At 47.8% G+C, this 13728-nt stretch overlaps 1 long non-coding RNA gene across 1 annotated transcript in view; it reads right to left on the bottom strand.

Annotated features, from left to right (window-relative positions):
- The window catches only part of LOC307056234, a 116771-nt gene extending 103845 nt beyond the window's left edge, over positions 1–12926 (bottom strand). Inside the window, exon 1 of the long non-coding RNA XR_013811003.1 lies at positions 12718–12926. This is a non-coding gene — a long non-coding RNA (uncharacterized lncRNA). The remainder of the gene's footprint in view (positions 1–12717) is intronic.
- Between the last annotated feature and the right edge of the window lie 802 nt (positions 12927–13728).

Raw genomic sequence — 13728 nt, 5'->3', positions numbered from 1 at the left:
GTGCCACTTATAAGCTGGCTTTGAAGGTCAATGCTGGCTATTAGGAACCCCTCCAATCTATTCTCCCCCTTACCACTTCATCACCCAGTACGACATCTTTTGCTTGAGTCCTTCTGAAATAACTTGATCTACCATTTTCCTGTTTGTATTTGTATATGCTGTTCCTGTCATGTAGAACATCCTCTCCTGTCACCCTGCTGACTCATGACCCTTCAACATAGTTCAAGCTTCACCTCCTATGTGACACCTTCCCTGATGGCCTCTATGCAGAAGTGACTGCCCTCCTGTATGCCCCCTGTGTATGTACACCCTTCTTCAATCACTCCTTCACAGGCATGTGTCTTGAAGGTAGCAGTTGTCTTTTTCCCTGACTTGGCCAACCACGGTGCCTGGCAAATTGCACATGCTTGACAAATACTAATTGATAGACTTGTGAATGAATGCCTGAACTCCCAAAGTCCCAAGGAGGAGTCCAACTCTGTGTCCACCAGTGACAGCATCACCTGAATGAATGTGTGGCCCCTCCAGGCACCACCTCTGAAGGCAGCCCTCCTCGTTGGAATGTGTACATTCCAGGCCATATTTATAACAGGCTTGGCTTATAAACGTTTGAAGCAGAGGATGGAAAGAAGTCCATGGACGGCGGCTGACCCATCCCCCTGCCTTCACAACAAACTCACATCCGAAGCAGTCAAGAAGATAAAAACCTACCTGGCTTTTTACAGAATTCAAAACCACCCCCAGAGAGTCATGGCAACCCTGAATCAAGAACTGAGGGCACCTCCCCCTCTGTGCTGAGTCAGTGGCCTCTGTCTGCTGTGTGACTCACCCCGCTGCTTATAAACCACCTGAGCAGCTGGGAACAAGGAAGCTGCGCAGCCCACACCCACGGGGATGAGTACTGCTCCCTCCACGTTCAGAATGGCACCCACTGCGACCACAGCCCGGGGATGGATGTGATCCCTCCTGCCTCACTCACTCAAAGGCAATGGGGTCCATCAATCCCCAGCTCTTTCCTGTGAGTCAGGGGTGGGTACTGGGTAAGATGGTAAAATCAGATTGGCAGTCAAGAAGCTCAAAATTTGGACTTGATGCTGTGATTATGGACTTTACGGTGAGTTCAAATGCCACTACACAGCCAGTTACACCATACATGGTGTGTTGCGGATCACGTCCCAGCCTTATTTCCTCCACTTGAAGTGAAGCTAACGCCCTCCTACAGGGTTGTTTGTAAGGAGGTAGAGAGATTAGGGGCTGCCACACAGCAGTTCAGAAGATATTAGACACCATCCCTGTCTCCTCCCCTTGGCCAGACGTCCCATGAACTAACTGGCTTTGTGGGTTGAGGCAAGGTCCATCCTTCTCCGAGTCCTCAGTTTCTCTAGCTACACAGGTGAGCCAAATTATCCCTCCGTTCCCTTCCAGATCCAGGGTGGGAAGGTTTTGGGTATGACAGTTTGGGGTGTGACAATCCCAGTGTGACTCTGTGTGTGTGTGTGTGTGTGTGTGTGTGTGTATGGGGGAGAGAGGGGTAGAAAGGGCGAGGGAGATGTGGGGGGGAGAGAGAGAGGCCATTTTTTTGTTAGTTCCCTTAATGGAATATGGCAGATTTAAATATTTTGATTCCAACCCATTGTGTTTTCTTTGTTCTGTATATATTTTTATTTATTTATTTATTCATTCATTCATTCATTCATTCCAGTACACGGGCCTCTCACTGTTGTGGCCTCTCCCGTTGTGGAGCACAGGCTCCGGACACGCAGGCTCAGCGGCCATGGCTCACGGGCCCAACCGCTCCGCGGCACGTGGGATCCTCCCGGACCGGAGCACGAGCCCGTGTCCCCTGCATCGGCAGGCGGACTTTCAACCACTGCGCCACCAGGGAAGCCCTGTATATATTTTTAAAGCTTATCTTTGTCTTTCAGCTCTTTCAACAATGCAAATCCTCACAATACAAGGTAAAGTTTTTCTCCCTCCCGATGACTTAACATATAAAGAAAAGTTAAACCCTTATTCTCTGTATTTAAATCTTTGATGCTTCCGATAAAACAGGTTGGGAGGGGTTGGAACAGAAAAGCACTCCATTTATCTGAGTGACTAATTGAAAGAGAAGGCAGGCTTGCTGCCCGCCAAGAGGAATGGCAACCAGAGTGCTTGCAGGGCAGCCTTCTGCTTGATCACTTCTCAGAACCCTGTCCCTTCTTGAATCCATGGAGTCAGCACTTCCCAAAGAGTTTCTGAAGGAGCACTGCTCTTAGGAGAGGTTCTGCAAACACTTTTTTAAACTCTTATGTTGGGAGTTCGAGAACACTTATGCGCTATTCCCTCTCATGGAGATTCACATCTGTATAGTCAAGGCTCTGAGAATTCCTGCAGTGCGAGAACACGTTTAACCTAATTTGGCATTTCTCAAACGTATTTGGACACAAACCAGTGTTTTAATGGGGTTCTTCTCCTTCACGGAAAAAAAAAAGCTATTACGCCCTTCCACATATCCACACACACACGCAATATGGAAAAAATGCTTGAAACCCTGTTCCAGGAGGCCAGCATGGGGCAGAGGTAACAGCACACATTTCAGAGTCAGATAAAGTCAGGTTCAATCCTAAATCCACCAGCAGGGTAGCCTTAGGGATGTTACTTAACTTTCCATAGCCTCAGCTTTGCCGTCAGTGAAAACCCAGCTGATAATATCTAGAGTGGCGCTGGTGTGTGCCTTAGGTGAGACGAGCCCTGCACAGAAGTATCTGCCACACAGAAGGAATTTTTAAAATGTGACTCTCATATCTCCTCTTTGCAAAATCACATGCGGAGACATCTGAAAACACACTGGTCATTTTTTTAAACGCTCATAAAATTTTAAATCAAATCAAACTATTTCATATAAGAAGCCTTCTTGGAATGTCATTCCAGTACCGAGTCTGCAAGTTTTCTTAGAGTCATCAAAAAAAAAAAATGGCACGGACGCTTCCATACGCATATATGTGAAGGAGACCGAGTATTTCATACAGCTCTCTGGAATTTAATATCAAGGAATTTGCCCGTGTCAAATAGTACTTTATTTAACGGAATGTGATATCACTTGATACCGTCATAAAGTGCCTTCCATTCAAAATACAGCTGTTATTAACATTACTAACAACTGCTTTATCCCAGTGCATTTTATTGAAGTCACTTTTGGAATAAGTGTCCCTGGCTAATTTTCAGAGGCCTATCTCCCACAGAGAGTTCATATGGTAATTCCAGCGGGGTTTTCACCACGGTAGAATGAAGAGTTTAAAATGCTTGAAAGAGAGTCATCTCCAGGTCACCAATAATTAAATAGGAGCTAAAGGAACAGAATATGGAAAATGTGTAATCTTCCCTGGCTCTGAAATTTAAAAAAGGTATCAGGGGGACAGTACCTTTGCAGGGAGACTTGATCTCCATCTACAGTAGAATTCCTTTCAAGCCTGGATGTCTATTTCAAAATACCCATTAAAAGTCTATGATGGACTTTAATTATGAGAGGCAGGTGATAAGAGTGCACTCTCTCCCATTGTCTGGGGTGGTTTAGAGCTGCTAATCACCCCCTTCTAAGAGATGCAATGTACAGATACCACTTTAAAGAGGATGGCTGGACTGCCAGGGAGGGTTTCTTACCCCACAGGTGGGGCTGACGGAAAGCGAGTTAAAATACTTTGGGGCCCTGCAAAGTTCACTGAAGGGACCTCTTGTTAAAAGCAGTGACAGTTTTCCCATTAATACACAGTTGTTGGACTAAGTGACTCCTTCATCCCAGCTTCTCATTTCTGAGCCTCCGAGGTCCCTCTTCCCACCTCCAGTCACCTGCACACTGTTTGGGGGTGATTTGATGAGATGCCCTGGAAGCTAACAGGTAGCATTAGTCTACACACACACACACACACACACGGTAAAGGACAGCAGAGAAAGGAGCCCATCTTAACAGAAGTAGCCAACTCTAGAATCAGAAAGACCTGAATTTGAATCCTGACTCCCTCGCTTCCTGCTGTGTGGCCTTAGGTAAGTTACTTAACCTCTCTGAGCCTCCACTGTCTGTCTGTAAAATGGAGACAAGAATACCTGCCACCTAAATTTAATGAGGCCCCTGCTTCATAATAGGATACCTCATAATGTCATCCAGCCCTAGGAAAGCAGAAGCCTTGGAGTCTGTGTTTGTCTGACTCCATTGTTTCCTGTATAACAACTCCCTCCGCCCCGAGAGAAACTTGCTGGAGAGGCCAGCTGAGAAAGAAAAATGATAAATTATTCAGAGGCATTAACATCAAGTCTGATGTAGGTATAAAAATAGTTACAAAACACCACAATCCTCTTGTTTTCATTACAGCAACCTTGCCTCCCTGGGAGGAACAGGAGGGGCTAGGGTCTGGCCTGAGGCTGGGGCCTGGGCCTGGGGCAGGAAAGCCTCATCAGGCTTCTATTTCGCTCTTCTAATTACTCATCTTTGAACAAAGACCAGGAAGGCACTTGCTTGTCACCTCTTTATTTTAAACCAGCCTTCGGATAGGCTGGCTTAGTTTGGAATTGACAGTATGCTCGGCTATTGGCACAGCGAGAATTCTCTACATCTTGCCTTCTGTGAGCTCTCCAAGGATGCTGGGCCTGATCCCAAAGCTCAGATGCAAGGGGGCTGGCTGGTAGGCTGCCCTGAGCCTAATCCCTCTAGGAGTCCCACGCCACGGGCCTGTGTCACCCAGAAAGCCTATGCTGTTCCCAAAGGCACACATTCTGGGAAAAGAACAGGAAGAATTCAGCTGGAAAGTTAATGTTTACTAAGCACCTACTCTGTGCCAGGCACCCTGCCAGATACTTTACCTATATTGCCTCTGACAGCCCTCACAACAAATCCCTAATTAGTTGAAAGCCTGTACATTTCACAGGTGAGGAAACTGAGATTCAGGGAAGTTAAGGGACTTCCCCCAAAGCTCCACCAAAGAGTCAGGGCTCAGACTGAGATACCCTGACTCCCAAGCTTGCTCTCTCCCCCACCCCCTCCATAAGAGCAGAGCATGTGGTATGAAAAGGTCGTCATGAAATATTCAGCTGCCTTTGTAGCTCCTGTTGCCTCCAGGCCAGATCTGAACGCTTACTCAGGGCTTTTTTTTTTGGCAGGGGAGCTACATAGAAACAATTTCCAATTCATACTTAACAAGACAGGGAAAAGGGCCTGTTCTTGGCCTGCTCCAGGTTTGGGGGAAATCTATGCTCACGCCAGGAACAGTAGGCACGGGGCGGGAGTTGAGGGAGGCTTAAATGGGAGGCCAGAGTCAAACCTACTGCTTCCATGAGCCAAGGGTCTCAGAGAGTCTCTTTGGCCGACTTTGCAGGAGAAGAGGGGAGTGATCAGCAAGTGAGAGAAAGTCCCGGAGGACAGAGGAGGAATACGATTGCAATATTTCTTGTCCTTTTGAAAATCATATTCTCACCCTTCAAGTCTGACCCCAAACACTTCTTTCTGTTGGAATCTTGTTTTGCCTCCCCCAGACAACCTGGGTATGAGAGTTCTTTCTCAGATGTGTCTCCTTGGTGCCAGGCTGTGCTGGAGGCCTGATTAATGTTACTCTGTTTCCTCCTGAAAGCAGGTCCTGTTACTCCATATTAAGGATGAAGGAACTAAGACTAAGAGGTTACTGAATCTGCCAAAGGTCATACAAACTAGCGCAGTGGATCTCAACCCAGGGACCACTCCCCCACTACAAAGAATCATCCAGTCAATGGTGCCAAAGCGGAGAACGCATGGGCCAGTGATGGCTCAGCCAGGATTTAAACAAGCTCGGCCTGACTCTCCAACTCACCACGTCTGATAATACTCTTATGCTACCTAAAGGTAAGAATCTTTAGGTCTGAGTGGATTCCCCTGCCCTTCTGTCCTGAATGACACCTACTGCAGGTTACAGCTCACTCAGCAAGCTTTAATGGACTGATTAATCAGGATACTCCATAACTGTGCCAAGGATCCAGATGAGCAGCCTCACCAAAGGGAGCCAGCCATTCTTTAACTGAATCTTTAAAGAGGACAGTGAGTCCAGCTTCCCACCGCCTGCAGGAAGTTTCTCCTCCATACTCTGACAGCCCCTGCTTGCACTCCTCCCATGATGGGGAGCTCACTCCCTTCACAGGCAGTGCAATACTTGGTAGGATGTTCTCCCTGATGCTGAACTGAAGCCAGCTCTCCACCCAGCTCTGGCCTACCTTGGCCTCTGGAGCCCTTGGGGAAAGATTGCTAGTTAGCTCTTAAGAAACCAGCCCCAGAGTCCTGGTCAGGTTTTCCTGACTGCTGGAATGGTGAAGTAGAAGAACACAGATGTGGAGCCAGAAAGATCCAGACTCAAATCCTGGCTCCATTGCTCATAGAACTGGTAACGGAGCATCACAAGTCAGCCTGGCAGAGCTGCAATGTTCAGCACACAGTAGGGGGGGGTGCTCAGCACATAGTAGGGATCAAATGACCTATCTTAGCTGGACCTGGCACCCCCTCTGCTGTGAGCTCTGTGACATCTTCTGGCCCTCCCCATGTCACATCCTCTCTCTGGCCTCTGCCTGCCTGCCTGCCTGCCTCTGGGGTCCACTTCTGAACAAGTAACTTGAATTTCACGATTATTAAGGGATGGGAAACTGAGATGAGTGACACCACCAAATCAAGAAATGACAACCATGAGAGTTACCATGGCAACACTTTAACTTGAAAAGTTCCAAGAATGTGCTGTAAATGATAGGCATTCCACCCACCCATCCCCGGCCCCACCACACACACACACACACACACACACACACACACACGTGCGCACGTGCACACACACACACACCGGCCCAAAGGTGGGGGCCTTAGAAACTTGTTTGGTGCCTGAGACAATCACCCAAACTCTGGTGTAAAATGAATTTCCAGCCTATTTCCACCTTCAGGTTATGAAGGGAAATTCTCTTTCTGGGAACCTTAATTAATTTTAGCTACAAGGCACCAGTCATCAGTGCAGGCAGGTGTCGGGAGAGGCTGCACATCTTCTATTAAAAGTTTTAGCTGAAAATTCAGAGACATCTGAAGATCGTGTGTTTTTTTTTTTGTTTGCTTTGTTTTGTTTTTGTTTTTTTTGCTGTACGCGGGCCTCTAACTGTTGTGGCCTCCCCCATTGCGGAGCACAGGCTCCGGACGCGCAGGCCCAGCGGCCATGGCTCACGGGCCCAGCCGCTCCGCGGCATGTGGGATCTTCCCGGACCCGGGCACGAACCCGTGTCCCCTGCATCAGCAGGCGGACTCTCAACCACTGCGCCACCAGGGAAGCCCGATGGTGTGTATCTTGCTCCTGCCACAAAGGAGAGTGGACGAGCTCCCCACCCCTCCACTTCCCGTGGACTAACTACAGAACAGCTCCTGCAGACGGACATCTCCTTTACGGTCAGGTAGATATGGGCAGGAACCCTGGCTCCCTGACTCACTGGTGGCGGGGCAGGGGTGACCTTGGGTAAGAGGTCGAACCTCTGTGAGCCCCCTTTCCTCCTCTGGAAAATGGGAAATACAAGACCTCAGCTTGAGGGCTGTGAGGACTCAAGAGGTCATGTAGGCCAAACGCAGCACAGAATTCAGCAAAGATTGAGAGGTTTTTCTTGAGAGTGGCAGACACTCTCTAGGCACTGGGGTTACCTCAGTGAACAAAACACCAAGATGGCTGCCTTGTGGAGATGCACCATAGTCCCGAGAGGCTAAACAGACAAATGGAAAACAGCCAGACATATATGAAAACAGAAATCTGATCCCCCAAGCTCTGTAGGAACCAGCTCCCCATGGTCAGGACTTGGTCAGTGACCTGCCAGCTTTCCTAATTTTTTCTCCCCGTCCACATCAGGACCAATGAGAAAAGACAAATATGCTTCCCAAACAAAACACAGAAGACAGCCTGCCCCCAGCTTCCTCAGGCCAACAGCCTCCAATCAAAGCAGCCCTCAAGCCTTCCCCTGTTTTCACTGTCAACCTTCCCCACTTCCCTGCCTGCCTTTGAGTCTCACAGGAGGCTCATGATGGTGGCCATTCCCTTGTTACAGCCAGCTCTGAATAAAGAGCCTCTGCCTGCCCTCAGCTGGGCGGTCTTTATTTATGTCCACAGCCCATATGCATAACAAAGAAGTAAATTATAGAGCATGTTCTGCCCTTGAACTGGACCCCCAGTCCTGCCCTCAGATTATCCTTAACACAGCAGCCAGAGTGATCTTGTTGAAATCGTAACACAGGGCTTCCCTGGTGGCGCAGTGGTTGAGAGTCCGCCTGCCGATGCAGGGGACATGGGTTCGTGCCCCGGTCCGGGAAGATCCCACATGCCGCAGAGCGGCCGGGCCCGTGAGCCATGGCCACTGAGCCTGCGCGTCTGGAGCCTGTGCTCTGCAACGGGAGAGGCCACGGCAGTGAGAGGCCCGCGTACCGCAAAAAAAAAAAAAAAAAAAAAAATCGTAACATAGTATTTAACACCATGGAAAGAAGAAAATACACAGCAGGGTAGGAGGGGTCTGGAACACTAGGGGCAGGGAAGGGGGTTCACCAATGCAACAGGATTGTCAGGGTGGGCCTTGAGGAGAAGGTGATGGAGGAGCGAAGACTTGGAGGTGGGCAGCTAGCCATGCAGATGTCCAGGGGAAGAACACTCCAGGCAGAAGTCATAGCCTTGAGGCAGGAATGGGCCTGAAGTGTTCCAACAGTGCAGGAGGTGGGGTCAGAGATGCCGGGGAGACTTGGCACGGACTCCTCCACGTAGGAGGAGTCCACCTCCTTTGTAGGTCGTGTAAGGACGATGACCTTTACTCCAAGGCCAACGGGGAGCCATTACAGAGTTTTGAACAGAGGGGTGACCTGTTCTGGTTCACGTCTTAATGGGATAACTCTAGCTGCTGTGTTGAGAATGAAGTGCAAGGGGGTGAGTACCGAAGCAGGAGCCCAGGGAGGGAAGCTATGCCGTCCTCCAGATACGAGAAGATGGGGCTCCGACCAGGGCGGCAAAAGTGCAGGTGGTGGGAATGGTCAGGCTCTGGATATATTTTGATTATGAGCCTAAAGTCTGCGAGACACTGTGTTAGTAGCTTTCCTCTCCCTTTCCCTCTTCCCTCAAAACTACAGACATCTTCACAGATCCAGGAAGCAAAATGTGGTCCTGGTCACCCTGACAGCCCAATGACCATCGCACTGAGCATGGACGCCATTCCACACACACTGGCCAGGAGCTGGGGTGCCAGCGGGGCACGTCTGCTCTGGGTGTCTCCAGTGATACCCAGGCACTGCTGGTGAGTGACAGCTCCCCACATAAAACGTGAGCAATAACTTCCTTGATCTAACTCTTCGCAAACAAGAGGGAACTTAAACTGGGCTCAATCCTTCCCCAGGACCATTTAGCATCACATATCAAAAGCCTTAAAAAAAAAAAAAAGCTGCATAATCTTTGACCCAGCAATTTCAAGTAAAGAAATTGGGCTGAAGGAAATAAACAGACAAGCGCATTAAAATGTTGATCTCAGCATTATTGACAGTGGTAAAAAACTGAAAACAGCAACAGGAAATTGGTTAAACAAATAATGACATATCCTTAGGATGGACTACTACGTCGCTATTTAAAGTCATTTTGGAGAGAAGGTTTAATGGCATGGGGAAATATGATATACTAAGGTTGCAAAACAATACGTACAATCTGCTCCAAATGGCGGGGGAGGGGTTTGGAGGAGGGGGAGTAGGATTATATGTAGACTCAATATTGGAGAGAAAACAAAAATGCTGGGAGGAGCTGCCTCCACATGGCAGGATTATGGGTCATTTTCATTTGTTCTCTGGGTTATCTTAGGTTTTTAAATGTTTCTGTTGTTTACAGGTACTACTGGTGTAATCAGAAAAAAATCGCATTAAATAAAAACCTGATAAACGTTATAAAATTTTCAAAGTAATATTCATCCTAGCAATAAAAATACCTATTCCACAATGTGTCATGAGGTTTAATTAGTTTGAGGACAGGAAAGAAGCCTGAAGAGGACAATGTAGTACGTGGAACTGGAATCTTTCTGTGACACTATGAAAATGACCACTGTTTACTATGTCTAATGTCCCGCTGCAGCTGCCACCACTGAGGCCACCACAATACCGACAAAGAGATGCACAAATCTGATGGACTCCACTCACTCTGATACTCCATGCATGGTAGTCCTGAACTTGGGGAGATGAGAAGGAGGAGGGAGCAGGAAGGAAGATCAAGGTTTTAGAACCTGTGGGCCTTGAACAAACAGCATCAGCATCTCCTGGGAGCTTATTAGAAATGCAGAGTCTCAGGCCCACGCTCCCGCTGACTGCATCAGAACCCATGCTTGGAAGAGTCCCCAGGCAGTGCCCATGCATGTTGAGTTTCAAAGGCCCTCTCCAGAACACAGCATGTTTTCCCAGCTTGGGACACGGGGGTGGGGTGTGGTTTGAGATGATCTCAAGTAGGAGGATTTCTCAAGCAAATATTAATTACCTAAAAGATGTAAAAATCACCCAAACCATCCAGAAGTGCAGAGTCTCCAAGCCTTTGGGCCATTATCAGGACTCTGGCACCAACCCTGAAGAGCTACTTCCATCTCATTAGCCTTTTACAGGAAGTGGACACGGATCAGGCATTCCCTTTTCTACCCAGGGAATCCTGAGGCCCCGCTCGCTGGGTGGAGAGCTGTGCATGAATAGTTAATAGCACTCTGCCCAGAAACAAACATAAAAGGAGCAAAACCAGGCCAAAGCAGTATCACAACATCTCCAGGCGAGGGCTAGGCCTTTTCTAGCACTCAGAACATAACTGTGTTGGAACAAGAGGATAGGCTGGGAGACAAGGCTACTTTTCTAACCCTTGAAGATGCCCCAGTTTGCCAGAAGGCCCGGGGAAGGGGTGGGAAAGAAGCCTTGATTGCTATATCCGTAGTCCCACGGCTCAAATAAATTAGGTCACCTGCCTCATACATAAATTCCTCAACACAGGATCACTTTACACTTCTTTGAAGAAGGGAGGAAACAAACATGTCACGAGGCTCTACACTCTGCACCATTTCTCAGTCTCGGCTACACCTTGGCATCACCTGGGGAGCTTTGCAGAGCTCTGATGCCTGGGTCCCAGCCAGAGCCGCTATAGGGCACTCAGAGGTGGGGCTGGGGTGCTGGTCATTGATAAGAGTCCCCAGGTGATGCTACGGTACAGCCAAGGCTGGGATCCACTGTGCAGGGTGCTGTGCTAGAACTCGAAATCTAGCACCTGACGGCAGCTCAGAGAAGCAGGTAGAGAATGATTCTGACCAAGCTGGTGCAGAGTGGCAAAGGGACAGAGCTGGAATCAGAACCAGGATGGTTTTTCCACTTCTACAGGCACCTCCATTTTCAGAAGGCAGGGATGTCAGAGGTCCTCTCGGAGTCTGACCTGCGAAAACCTTTAGAGGCTTCCTTGAACCCTCCCGAGCACCCAGACTGCCCCCCCAACACATGCACACCTATGTCCACTGCTGAACTATGATGACAGTTCAGTCAAGGCTCTGGAAGGAAGAATCAGAGGACCAGGAGGTGAGTGGGTGAGGAGATAACAGGAAGGAAAAATAACAATGCCAAGAGCTACCATTCACACAGAAGACGCTGCCTGTGAGGCACTATACAGGCTTCACCAATCCCACTCCAACCCTCTGAGGTAGAGACTTCTAGTTTCCATTTTATAAATGAAAAAAAGAATGTTGAAAGCTCAGAGAAGTAACTTACTTGAACTCATACAGCTACCAGGAGACGAACAGCAAATTCAACCCAAAATCCATTGGCACTGACTACTGTCTTACATGGCTTTAAAAAGTACTTAACTGAAAAGTACCTGGGAGAACCATCCATAGTGGAGGAAAAAGAACTCATGACTCTGGTGACCCTCAAGAAGTTACTTTGAAGGCTCTGGAAATAACGATGCTCATTCAACAATGACAAGGACTCACAAAACTGCCACATTCTTTCATGATAATCCTCTCAACATCCTTACCCAATAATCATTATTATTCCCAATGTATGTATAAGGAAACTAAGGCGTGGAGACATTAAGTAACTTGCTGAGGCCCCACAGAAATAAAGTATCAGGATTGGCAGCGGGGCCATCCACAAATCTGGGGTCTCTTTCAAGCTACCAAGAGGGGAAGTGTGGGAGGAGACCTTTCAAGAGGGCAAAAAGTGAGCTGGACCACAGCGTCCTGGATACTTCCTGGAAAGTGTTTCTAGGCCGAGCATCTCTGCCTCTGTCACTCTATCAGGACTACTTTTTAGTTAAGCATCTTTTTGCTATAATCATTCAACCTGCATAAAAGGAATGTCCACTTTATTTATTCCTTGAGAGGGACGAGTGCGTGGCTGGGAAATGTTGAGGGGTTTACACTAGATTAGTATGAAGTGCATCCCAGGGAAACCAATAAACAAAGGAAAACGGCCCAGGCAGCAACAGAGCTTGCCAGCCTGTACCAGAGAAGGCACATGACTCAGCATCAGCCAGGCATCGGTTGAGTCCCAGCTCTGCAAACCCAAACCCATGTGACAGGGACAAGTCTTGCAACCACCAGATGCCACACTCCTTCATCAGGAAAGTAGGGATCCTGCCAACCTCCAGAGAGCATCCTGGGGGACAAAGTGGCTAACGTTCTCAATGGCACCGCACACCCGGCCCCAAAGTCACCTGCGTCATTACTTACCTGTGTGTGCCAGGTGTTCTGCTGAATGAACACTTAATCCTCACAGCCGTGTGATATGAGATGGGCTCTGCTGCTTTCCCGACTTTACAGATGAGGACTCTGAGGCCCCAGAAGGGTTGCCCGAGGTCGCACAGCCAGGAGGTGAGGGTCAGGGTCTGACCCAGTTCTTTCGGGCTCCAAAGCTGATGTTCTCCTCCAATACTCCAGGCTGCTTAGTCGTAATCACCTCGGTCGGAGTGCTCACCGTAGAAACTGACTTCAGGGTCTGTAAGGAGCAATTCAGGTTGGATGCTAGGAAGCACGTCCAGCCTTGACGGCAAACAAACACTAGACAGGATAAGCCAGAAATTCCAAACTGCTAGAAAGGGCAGATTAAGAACAGCTGGGAGTCCCTGACCGCACAGCACAGGGGAGAGCACAGGGCCCCAGGGGGGCACGCAGTTGCCAAACTTTATAGGTTAGTTCAGTTAAAAAAAAAAAAAAAAAAAAGTAAAACAAAACAAAATCAAACACAAAATTTAGAGGAAAAAGCTAAAATGATTCTCTCAAAATCATCAAAAATTCTATTAATTCACAGGTTACAACCTTTAATACTTTGTCTATTTCTTTTTAGCCCTGTTTCAACAAATGCCTGCTTTGAAAAATATATTTGGGATTTAACAGTAGAGCGTTCAGTATTTTTCTAAACATAAATTTTATTGTGGCATTTTCCCATGCCACAAAAAACATGTCAGAAACAACATTTAATCTTTGTATAATATCCCACTGCTTGGCTCTACCATATTTTACTTGTCCAATCCAATTGTTTTTCTTCTTTTTTCACCATTATAAGTAACATTACAATGAACATTTTTATTCTTACATCTTTTCTGCCCATCTCTGATTATTTTCTTTGGCAAGATTCCTAGAACTGGAATACTGGAATAATGGGAATAAGTGTTTCTAGGACTACTGACAGTTATTGCCAAATTGCTTTCCTAAAAGGGTATGCTAATTTGCTTTCCACCAGCA

This window comes from Hyperoodon ampullatus (genome assembly GCF_949752795.1).
Source record: "Hyperoodon ampullatus genome assembly, chromosome: 7".
Classification (NCBI taxonomy): domain Eukaryota; kingdom Metazoa; phylum Chordata; class Mammalia; order Artiodactyla; family Ziphiidae; genus Hyperoodon; species Hyperoodon ampullatus.
This window is presented reverse-complemented; position numbering and strand designations above follow the sequence as displayed.